The sequence below is a fragment of the Dipodomys merriami genome, unplaced genomic scaffold (genome assembly GCF_024711535.1).
Source record: "Dipodomys merriami isolate MVZ:Mamm:240054 unplaced genomic scaffold, mDipMer1.0.p SCAF_60, whole genome shotgun sequence".
NCBI classification, from domain to species: domain Eukaryota; kingdom Metazoa; phylum Chordata; class Mammalia; order Rodentia; family Heteromyidae; genus Dipodomys; species Dipodomys merriami.
Genome location: NW_027206180.1, coordinates 4,296,594 through 4,308,464, shown reverse-complemented (window position 1 = coordinate 4,308,464; position 11,871 = coordinate 4,296,594). Strand labels below are relative to the sequence as shown.

Sequence of the window (11,871 nt, the reverse complement as noted above, 5' to 3'; positions counted from 1 at the left end):
GCAGCCCCTCCTCCGGGACCCCTCGGCGCATCCCGCGCGCCCAGGCCCGGACTCTGCCCCCGCCCCGCCCTCCTCCTCCCCCTCCTCCTCCCCCCCCGGGGGCGGTGGCCCGTAGCGGACGTTCCCATTGGCTGAGATGCCAGCGAGAGCCAGCGCCGGCGACGCCGATTGGTCGAGGTGGGTGGGCGGAGCCTGGGAGTCCGGCGAGTCGCTGGGTGAAGCCGAGCAGACGCCAGGCGCAGCCCCAGCGAGCGCACGCAGGGCGCGGACCCCGGGAATCGGAGACCCGCGGATTGGAGCATCCCTCCCCCCCTACACCCCACCACACACACCCCCGAACACCCCCGATCCGAGCCGGGGCCTGGAGGTAAGGGCGAGGCGCCGGGTCGCGTGCGTGCTGGAGGTTCCGAGGGGAGCCGTCATGGCTCCCCGCCCCCAGGAAGCAAAATAACGGGGCATCGTCTCCCCCAAACTGGGTCCCTCCATCCTACCAGGACGCTCATCTTCTCCCTCCCTTCCACCCTCCTCGTCCCTTCTAAGGGAGTCCTTTCTCTCGGAGACAGGATTCCCTCCCCCCAAATTGTCCCTGGGGATAGAAAAAGGCGCCCCCCCAAAAAAGTGGGGACCAGCTCCCTCCTTCCCTGCTCCCCCAGGTATCTAGAGCGCTCTGGTCTCTTTAGACTGTGATGCTTCCAAGAAGGGAAGTTGGAGCCTCTTGCATCTCTGCCCTTGGCTCCTGCGGAGTGATGGGGGTCTTCGGGCTCCTAGACGTGTCCTTTCCCTCCCCCACCCGTGGAAAATGGAGTCCGAGGCCCTCCCTCAAGCCAGGCTATCCCAGGGTGGACTGTGAGTCACAGGGACCCCTCCACACACCCACATCGCCCCTCAGAAACAGCCCTCCTGGAGGTAGATGAAGAGAGGAGGGCTGCCTGCCATCTCCCCAGGAAAGGAAGCCAGGCCTGTCCCCTCTCTTCCTTCTGTGAAGAGGTGGGCCCCGGGGTCCTTCACCCTAAGGGACAAAGCATCCGGGCCACCTCCATTTCTGCCCAAGTCTTCCCCTCAGCTCTAATTATTTCACTCAAATCTCACCTCCGGGGTCCGTCCCACCTGCCCTCCCATCCATCCATCCATCCATCCATCCATCCTTCCATCCTTACCTGCTGTAGCTCTCCTGCTGCCTTACTTACCTGGTAGTTCCACCTCACCCTCTCTGCACCAAGACAGGCCCAGACAAGGTTTAGTCAGATCAGAAGGTTCAGGGCTAAGGCCTGTATGACTGAGATCCTAGGCCTAGAGACCCAGCAGCCTCCAAACCTTTGTTTGCTTGTTTGGTTGGTCGTGGGGCCTGAACTCGGGGCTTGGGTGCTGTCCCTGATCTCTTTTGCTCAAGGCAAGTGCTCTACTATTTTGAGCCACAGCACCACTTCTGGTTTTCTGGTGGAGATATAGTCTCACGGACTGCCTTGGCTGGCTTCAAACTGCGGCCCTCAAATCTCAGCCTCCTGAGTAGCTAGGATTATGGATGGGTGAGCGCCAGGAGTGCCTGGCTTAGCCTCCAAAGTCTGGAGTTCATAGATGGCCTCTGCCAGCCTGGCCAATGGGACCAGCAGGGAGCCCCCACCACTTTCCTCCACACATACAAAGGAATTTGTTCAGAATTATCCTGCCAGGGTACTTACTCTGCCCCCCCCCCCGTCATTCTGGAGAAGAGGGTGTCAGTGCAGAGAGAAGAGTTGCTGGCCCATCATCCAAGAGGCCTCTGTTGTTTGCTCCCTGGGTCTTCCCCCTCCCTCCGAACTCCTGTGCCCATTGCCCAGTGAAATTCCCTGGACACCCAGCCAAGAGAGCGGGACCTTGCCGGGGCCGTCATGCCACTTTGATGAAACTGGACTAAAAAGCAAATGCTCTGCCCTGACTCCCGTGGGCCGGTTTAGGGGACAAGAGAGAGACAGAGACAGAGACAGACAGACAGACAGAGACAGAGAGAAGAGAGAGAGGCCACAGAGGGGAATTTTGCTTCATTGTGTTTAGAGCTGGCACCACAGCGTGAAGCATGCAGTACTGTGTTTCCTAAAGGCCAAAAGGGATCCAGCCTTGGGGGGACTGGGGGACAAACGGTTCCATCTACCACAGCCTTCAAACCTGAAAGAGCTTCTAGATGGGAGACGCTTTGTCCAGGGAAGAAACTGAGGCATAAAGAAGGGAAGAGACCTGTTCAAGGTCACCCAGCCAGTGAGTGATAAAACTCACCCCGGCTCCTGCAGGAAACCCTGGGGGTGCCTGTGACCCCCCCCCCCTTAACATTGACAGTGGACACTGCAAGGTGCCACGTCCCCACTTGTCAGAAGGAAGGGCTGGCTCTGGACATGAGGTATTTGGGGAGGGACAGAGCTGGAACCCAGTGCCATACCCCCCCCCCAGCCCCGCAGACCGACCCTTGGTGAACCCATTCCTGGGTGAACACACGCAGTCCTCCAAAATCACACTGACCGGGGCTCGCAGATGCTGTCGGTTGTAATTAGCTCGAGTGGAACACACTGCAGCTGTCAATGGCTCACCTGGTTCTAGGAACTTTGGACAGGCTCGGAGGAAGCCACATCCCCTTCCCTCCACCCTCGAACCATTCTCTCCCAGCCACTCCATCCCTTCCCCAGGCACTGAGTTCAGGAGTGAGCTGAAACTCTACTGGCTGCCAATGGGACCAGATCTCTATAAATGGGCCGGGGGGGGTGGGTGCTGAGTGAGCAGCTCTTCCCGTTGTACCCCTGCCAAGCTCCCAAGCAGAGATGGCTGTACTGTTTTAGCCTAGAGCTGAGAACAAAGCTCAAGTTCACATATTGGTCTCTTGGCCAGTTGGTGTGTGATCTTAGGGAGATCCTTTCTTTAAATTATTTTTTAATGGTCGTAGGGATTAAATCCAGGACTATAGAGTTTGCTATGTTCTGTCACTTATTATATACATCCAGCCTCTGTGTGTGTGTGTGTGTGTGTGTGTGTGTGTGTGTGTGTGTGTACCGCAAGTTCACATGCTGGGGCCTTGAACTCAGAGCCTGGGCACTGTCCCAGAGCTTTTCTATTCAAGGCTAGCATTCTACTATGTGAGCCACATCTCTACTTTCCCTTTTTTGTTTTTGATTTTGCCTGTGTTGACCTTGAACATCAAATCCTCCTGCCTCCACCTCCTACATCACCGAGATTACAGGCAAGTGGCACCACTCCCAGCATGGGAAATCTCAACTTCTTTGTGACTTATCACACCGCTAATGAGTAAAAGCAATGATCACAATTTCTTTTTTCTTTTCTCGTTGTGGAGCTTGAACTCACAGTTCACTTGTAAACATCATAAAACTCCTAAAACTGGTGGGGTTGGGACCGCTGCGCCATGAACTGTGGAGATGACAGTCCACCAGGGCAAAGGCAGTTGAACAAGCGCAGGCACCTGGAAACAGTGAGTCTTCCTGGACAGACAGAGCAGTGTTCAGCGTGAGCCACACACTCCAAAGTCAGGTGGAGAGTCATCCATTGGTCCACCTGCCCTTGGAGCCCTTCTTGGAGTCTCAGATCCTCAGCTTTACATGCCGTTTTCATAGGGTGGGCCTCACCTAGGAGCTTGGTCCAGTCAGATTTTCTCCCCCCACATTGACACTATGTTTAGGGTCATTGGTTTTCAAGCTGATTTGGGGGATTGCAGGGTGTTTAACATCCTTGTTTTTGGGTCAGTGGTGGGGCTTGAAGTCGGGACCTGGGTACTGTCTGTCCCTGAGCTTCTTTGTGCTCAAGGCTAGTGTTCTACCACTTGAGCCACAGTGCCACTTCCAGTTTGTGAGTGGTTAAAAGGAGATAAGAGTCTCACAGGGACTTTTCTGCCCAGACTGGCTTCGAACCGTGATCCTCAGACCTCAGCCTCCTGAGTAGCTAGGATTATAGGCGTGAGCCACCAGTGCCCAGCTCACACCCATCCTTCTTTCTCTCCACACAATAATGGCTATATACTCCCCTTTCAACTGATAGACAATGTATACAGATGACTAAATATTCCCAGGGCAGGGACAAAAATCCTCCCCACTCTCCTTCCACAGTGAGAACTATTAGTCTAACATCTAACCTGGAAACATGATCAGCAATGCCTGGGCTCTTCCCTTCCACCAGCTCCTTGCTCTGATTTCTGCATGATAGGAAGTCTGCTCTGCCTCGTCCACTAGGAGTCAAAGAAATGCTCAGGCTCGAAACTACTTTAGAAGCTACTTCTTTCAGCCAAGCACTGGTGTTCATACCTGTAATCCTAACTACTCAGGAGGCTGAGGTCTGAGGACTGCAATTTGAAGCTAGCCTGGAGTAGAAAAGTCTATGAGACTCTTATCTCCAACAAGCCATCAAAAAGCCAGAAGTGGAGCTTTGGCTCAAATGGTAAAGTACCAGTCTGGAGCGAAAAAGCTTAAGCACAGTAGCCAGGTCCAAGTCTCAGTATCAGCATAAAATAAAAATGTTTGGAGCTGGGTGCCGGTGGCTCACTCCTGTAATCCTAGCTACTCAGGAGGCTGAGTTCTGAGGATCATGGTTCAAAGCCAGTCCAGGCAGGAAAATCAGTGAGACTCTCATCTCCAATAAACCACCCAGAAAACAGGAAGTGGCACTGTGGCTCAAGTGGTAGAGCACTCACCTTGAATTGAAGAGCTGAGGGACAGCGCTCAGGTCCAGAGTTCAAGTCCCACGACCAGCAAATAAATAAATAAAATGTTTGGGAGCTAGATAGTGATGGTGGAGGTGCAGATTTGTGTATATGTGGTCCCTGTTCTGTAAAGTTTAAAACGGCTCAAATGCTCCGTGTTGTGTGATGCTTCTTTTCCCGCTATACAAGATACATGGATACATTCGGTCAACGCTCCTTGACGCTCATCGACGCTCATGCCAGTGCTGAACCATGCATTTGGGACGCAAGAGTAGATGGGGCAAGCGGGTTCTGTGCTGCAAAGAATTACAGAAAGAGAGAAAGCCAGCCACAGTGACGGGTACAGGGACAGTGGGGCAGAGGGGGAGGGGACAGGGGAACTCGGAGGTTCAGCGGAGAAGTGATTTTCCCGGCTAGGGACAGCGAGGGGCAGGGAGAAGGTTCGGTAGAAGATGAGTCCCAAAGGAGCTTTTGAAGGACAGTGTGTCCTTGGAAGGCCCATCTTATTGGGCTGTCTGCTGGAAACTCCTGGCAGGCATGGTGGAGCAGGGGGCAGAGTACGGAACGGGCCATCGATCCAGCCTGCGGAGCTTTCCTGCAAGCTACACACACACACACAAACACACACACACACACACACACCACCTGTCTCACACACACACACACACACACACACACACACACACACACACACACACACACACACCACCTGTCACTTCGGAGACTTTTGATCTCAGGCTCCTGGCAAGCAGTGGAGTAGAGACAGATAGGAGAGTAAGTACTGACTAGGTTCCAGGAGTCAGAACACAAAGTTCCGTTTGCGCCACAGTAATCCAACTAGTTCTCTGCTGTTGTTCCAACTCCTATTCCTATCATTGATCATTTGCTTTCCTTCCATTCTCCCCTTTCCTTCCTTCCTTCCTTCCTTCCTTCTTTCCTTCTTTCTTTCCTTCCTTCCTTCTTCCCTCCCTCCCTCTCTTGCTTGCTTATTTGTTTGCTTGCTTTTTGTGCTGGTACTAGGGCTTGAACTCAGGGCCTAGGTGCCATCCCTTAGCTTAAATGCTACATGTCTCTATGCCGTTCTGGCTCATAGCTAAGTCCTGCCAGCTTTGCTGATGAGTTAACATCAGCTTCCTGTCATTACGAGGTCGACAGCATCATTAAAGCACCATTAGCTCATCTATATCTTTGTGCTTTATCTCATGGAATGTCTCAGCTGACCTTGTTTTGCTGGTGGGGAAACCTGACCAGAGAGGCCCTGACTGGCTCAAGGTCACACGATGACCAAGAATTGGAGAGATCACTATCCATTCCCTAAGGGGACGTGAGACCCAGGGGGGGTCTCATACTGCCGCACTGGTACACGGAAGTGTAAGAATGTAAGTCTGAAGCTTTGTTCTCCAAGAGTAGAGAAATAGGAAATGACTTGAAGGTGTCCGAAAAACAAGTATTTATTGGGTGTAAGGTGCCAAACATGGCCATCTTGAATATGGCATGGGACCAAGAAAACAAGACCTCTTTCTCTGACTTATCATTGGGAGGCAGATTCAGCCGTCTGGTGTTCATTTGTTGAGTGGGTTCAAGGGCTGGGGACGTGGCTTAAGTAATAGAGTACCCACCTGGCAAGTTCCAGGCAGTGAGTTCAATTCCTGGTTGTAGCTCCCCAGAAGAGAATAAGAGGATATGTTGTTTATCGAATGGCTTCCATGTGTTGCATACACAGGTGTGTGTGTGTGTGTGTGTGTGTGTGTGTGTGTGTGTGTGTGAGAGAGAGAGAGAGAGAGAGAGAGAGAGAGAGAGAGAGAGAGAGAGAGAGGGAAGGGGCGGTGGAAGAAGACAGTGTTGGGGCTTCGGTGTGATGTCAGAGAGACATCTCCCTAGCTACTGCCCACAGTACAGGCCTATGAACAAAGTGAAAAGAGAGGTTACCTGTCCTTGTCCCTCAGGATGCTGCAAAAGAAATTTCAGGGAAGAAACTCAGAAGGAAGGAAGGAAGGAGGAAAGACAGGAAGAAAGAAATTGATTTTGGACAGAGAGGACCTCAAGAACAGGCTGGAAGAATTTATAGAAACTGTTATAAGAAAACCTTGAGGGTGAAAAAAAGAGAGACAAATCAGGCCTCTCATGCAACCAGAAAACAAGCACATGGCGAGTGTATTAAGCAGATGTGACTGCTAGTTCAAAGGAAAACATGTCTGGAGTAAGGAAATGTTGGCGAATGGCAAACAGATGCAAATGTTCCAGTGAGGCAGAATTTGCAGGTCTGTTTGTTTCCTACAAGTTACAAAGGAGTTGGCAAAAAAAAAAAAAAAGAGAGAGAGAAAGAAATATAAGTAACAGGGATAGAATCAGATAACCCCACATTATTTTGTGGGCAGACAGTCATAATATTTATTCCACGGATGTAGGAAAAATCTGTGCACTGCTAATCCTAGCTACTCTGGAGGCTGAGACCTGAGGATTGTGATTTGAAGGCAGCTAGGGCAGTAAAGACTGTGAGACTTTTTTTTTGGGGGGGGGGGTCTGGTCGTGGGGCCTGAACTCTGGGCCTGGGCGCTGTCCCTCAGCTCTTCAGCTCAGGCTAGCGCTCTACCACTTGAGCCACAGCGCCACTTCCGGCTTTCTTCTTTTTGCTTATGTGGTGCTGAGGAATCAAACCCAGGGCCTCATGCATGCAAGGCAAGTGCTCTACCACTGAGCCACCTTCCCAGCCCCTGTGAGACTCTCATCTCCAGTTAAGCACCAGAAAGCCATAAGTGGAGATGTGGCTCAAGTCTGTGTGTGTGTGTGTGTGTGTGTGTGTGTGTGTGTGTGTGTGTGTGTCTGTGTGTGTGTGTGTGTGTGTGTGTGTGTGTGTTTAATAGGGCTTGAACTCTGGGCCTAGGCTCTCAGCCTTTGAGCTTGAGCTCTTTTGCTCAAGGCTAAAACCCTACCACTTTGAGTCACTGTGCCACTTCTGATTTTCTAAAGGTTAATTGGAGATACGAATCTCTTAGGCTTTCCTGCCTGGGCTGGCTTCAGACTGTGATCCTCAGATCTCAGCCTCTGATGAGTAGCTAGGATGACATGCATGAACCCTTGGCATCCAGCAAGTGGCTGGTTTTATAGGACCAACTTTGAGTCTAAAAGGCCAAGCAAGAGCATGAGATCCTGAGTTCAAAGCCACAGTACACACACACACACACACACACACACACACACACACACACACACACACAGAGTTCTCAGGGTGGGGAGGTCTCTGGTGGAACGCAAGGTAGGTGGAGAGGAGAGAGGACTATAGGAGGAGCAATCCATGACCTGCCAGGAAAACCCAGGATGATGAGTTTGAACTTGGCTCTGAGATGTGTAGGGATTCGTGGCAGGTTTTAAAGCCAGGCAATGATGTGATCTTAGTAGCACTTGAGAAAGATTCTTCAGGGGCTGGGAATGTGGCTTAGTGGTAGAGTGCTAGCCTAGTATGCGTGAAGCGCTGGGTTCAATTCCTCAGAACCACATAAATAGAAAAGGCCAGAAGTGGCGCTGTGGCTCAAGTGGTAGAGGGCTAGCCTTTTGAGCAAAAGGAGCTTAGGGACTGTGCCCAGGCCCCGAGTTCAAGCCCCAGGACTGGCAAAAAGAAAGAAGGAAAGAAAGAAGGTCGGTCCTTCAGGAAGCTGGTGGGCAGTGTGTAGTTCCTTTCTACCTTGGATCCCAGGTTCCCTGAGGGAACGCACCATACTGGCCTTGCATCAAAAGCTTTGAAGACCTTAAAGCTCCTTTGGGGGGTGCAAGATTGGCAGAATACCAGCCCAAAGAACAAGCACTACGTCGAAGGCAGAGCTGTTTTCTCGTAGGAACAAAGCCTGCATCTCCTCTCTCCTTGTCCAGCGCTCTAAATAGCTCTCTGCAGGCTGAGCACAGTTCGCGGGGACAGGCTGGAAATGAGCACGCCACGGATCATTTGTGCAAATGACTGCCTGCGTGAGAATTTGCATGCCTGGCGTGCTGCCTGGCCCCGAAGTGTGCCGTCCTCTAAAGGACTCCACAGGCCGCACACAGAGGAATGTGTACGTGTTCTGACCTAGGGACCTGTTCCAGGAAGGCTCAGAGCTGAGCTGGCTCGGGGGATGGGGGAGGGGAATAAGAGGTAATAAGAAAAAACATTCAGAGGCCCCTGATGCTGTTTCGTCATCTGGATGATGGCCTTTCGTTTTTGTTTTTGTTTTGGTCCGGTCGTGGGGCCTGAACTCTGGGCCTGAGCACTGTCCCTCAGCTCTTCAGCTCAAGGCTAGTGCCCTACCACTTGAGTCACAGCACCACTTCTGACTTTTTCTGCTTGTGTGGTGCTGAGGAATCAAACCCAGGGCCCCAGGCATGCAAGGCAAGCGCTCTACCACTGAGCCACCTTCCCAGCCCCTGGTGATGGCCTTTCGAAACATGGCTGGGACAACTGTCCACAGAGTTTCCTGTGTATTCGTGTCCCTCACTGCTCATAACAACCCACTGAGACAAGACCAACCAGACTTTAGAGGCAAGGAATAGAAGCTCAGACTAGAAGCCCAGAATAGCATCTGGAAGTTAGAGAGAAAAACTGAGGCTTCACGGACTGGGAAGGTGGCTCAGTGGTAGAGTGCTTGCCCTGCATGCATGAAGCCCTGGGTTCGATTCCTCAGCACCACACAAGCAGAAAAAGCCAGAAGTGGTGCCATGGCTCAAGTGGTAGAGCGCTCTCCTTGAGCTGAAGAGCTGAGGGACAGCGCCCAGGGCCAGAGCTCAGGCCCCACGAACAAAAAAAAATTGAGGCCTAAGGACTCAGAGCCTGGTGCTTCCACCAAGCCACATGGACATCTCTGTGTGTGTCCCCCCCATACTCTCTCTGGCTTCGGGGTTCTCATCCCCCAATGGGAGCAAGAATATATTTCAGCTTGATGATTCCAGCAGAGTACCAGCTGCCCTTGACAAGGGAGAAGTAGGATCCACAGTCAACAAGGACCAGTCACGGTAGTACACACAGCATCCCAGCATGCGAGAGACAGACAGGCGACTCATAGTTTGAAGTTAGCCTGGCCTAACCAGCAACAGCTGGTCTCAAAAGCAACAGCCCACAAAAGTCAAGACTTCTGAACCAATAGAATGTGGAGAGACTGACTAGACAAGCTTCAGCGTCTGGGTGTGGGGTACATGATCTACCTTGTGCGTTTTCAGGGCCTTGGAAGCTGAGGGACCATGAAAGGCTGAATTGGAAATGGTTGCACAGGCTCCTAGAAGGCCAGGATTGGCCCACTTTGTGTGTGTGTGTGTGTGTGTGTGTGTTTCCCTTGAGAGGTTTGGGGGATGAGTGTTCCCGGAGAGATGGAACGAGGTGACCCTGAGGTGGGTGGAGTGAATGCCCGGCTTGCCGGTGTTCTTGGCCATGCATCTGCCCACTCACAGGCAGGAGCTCTGGTCTTGGGTCCCACTATTCTGGTTTCTTCAGAGACTGAGCAACCTGGATTGGTTCGGGCTGCGTTCCAGCAAGTCAGGCCATCTGCAGTCATCGGTTGGGTCCTGTTCTGGAAGTTTCTGCTGTGGGCTTGGGATGGTCAGTTTCTTCAACCTGTAGGCCAAGAAAAAAAAGGCCTGTGTTCGAGAACCATCTCTGTTCCCTGATCTCTGAGTGTTCAGTGAGGGTTTATCTCTAGAACCCAGTTTTCCTCTCTGTAGAGTGGATGGTAGGAGCAGGTTCTTTGTTGGAGTAAGAGGCCTTAATCCGTAAGGAAGTCCGGCTCTGAGAACTTTACAACATTCTAATACTGTAAATGCACATCTGTATTGGTTGTTGGTTGAGAAGAACAATCCCTCCCCCTGACTCCCTTATCCTTCACTTCTGCCACCACCGACCCCCACCCCCACCCCCACCCTGCTATGGGGACATGAAGCCCTTAGTGCACCGTTGTTGCTGAACATGGTATGCCAAAGGTCGCTGAGGTCCCTTCGGTCTTAAGGGACCAAGCAAACACACAAATGTCTCACACTTGCGGTCAGGGATTTGCTGCTTTCCCAGCTAATGAGCATATTTCAGGAGAGATTTACTTAGCTGAGATCTTTGGAGAATCCAAAGGTATTCCATCCGAGGTGATTGTAGACTAGGGTGGATCCACCCAGGCTGGTAATCTTAAACCTGGGAAAGGCATTCCTCATCCAGGGGCTGTTCAGGAAGCTGCAGAGACTTGGCCCCGTGGTAGGGTGTCTGTGTGTGTGTGTGTGTGTGTGTGTGTGTGTGTGTGTGTGTGTGTGTGTGTGTGTGTGTGTGTGTATGGGGGGGGAGAGCACATGTTTCCTGGGGACACTGGAGTTTGTCCTTGTCTTTTTGTCCACTTCTTTGCTCTGGGTCTCCGAGTCTCAGCTTTGTCTGGGGACATCCTTTGGGAATGAGTGTCAGGTTGCTGCCTCCGAATTTGGGAGGAAAGTTGCTGAGTCTACAAAGACAGCTCCCCACTTGAGCGGCCATGAGGGGCGGAGGGGAGGGGAGGAGAGGAGAAGGCAGAGATTTCTGTGAAAAGACAGCGATGGGAAGCATCTGGCTCCCGGCGGTGCTGGTGATCAGAGCCTGCTTCCGTGCTGTAGTTTTCATTTTCTTCAGATGCCAAATGATGGTGAAAGATTGTCTGGCTCTGCTTCTTCAGAGCATCCAAAGGCCTGTGCTGGTCATTCTGCAGGAGAAAAAAAAAATGTAGGCAAGCCAGGCAGAGCTGGGTTCAAATCCCAACTGTCCCTCTCCTGCTACGAGACCACAGGTAGCTCCCTCTGCTTAACCTTCTCCCATAGCCTCAGTTTCCGTGCCTGCAAGATGGCACTGCATCATGAGATGCTTAGCTAGTGAAAAACTGGACTTTGACAGCTCAGTTCACATAGATCTAGAGTTGGGAAAGCTTTACCTGCCTTTCTTTCTTTTTTATCTTCTTTTTTCTTTTTGCCAATCTTGGCACTTGAACTCGAGGCCTGGGCACTGTCCCTGAGCTTCTTTTGCTCAAGGCTAGCACTCTACCACTTGAGCCACAGCACCACTTCCAGCTTTTTCTGTTTACATGGAGCTAGAGAATCAAACCCAGGGCTTCATGCATGCTAGGCAAAGCACTCTACCACTGAACCGCATCCCCAGCCTTTGACCTACCTTTCTTGGTCCCTGTTTTCTCATGTGCTAAAAGCAAAGGCATTTTCCCTGTGTGAAGTGATGCTAACTC

General features: G+C 51.9%; 1 protein-coding gene across 1 annotated transcript in view; it reads left to right on the top strand.

Moving 5' to 3' along the window:
• Positions 1-226: 226 nt before the first annotated feature.
• The window catches only part of Abat (4-aminobutyrate aminotransferase), a 49,560-nt gene continuing 37,915 nt past the window's right edge, over positions 227-11,871 (top strand). Inside the window, exon 1 of the mRNA XM_070003511.1 lies at positions 227-367. The gene's annotated coding sequence lies outside the window, so the exon portion shown is untranslated. The remainder of the gene's footprint in view (positions 368-11,871) is intronic.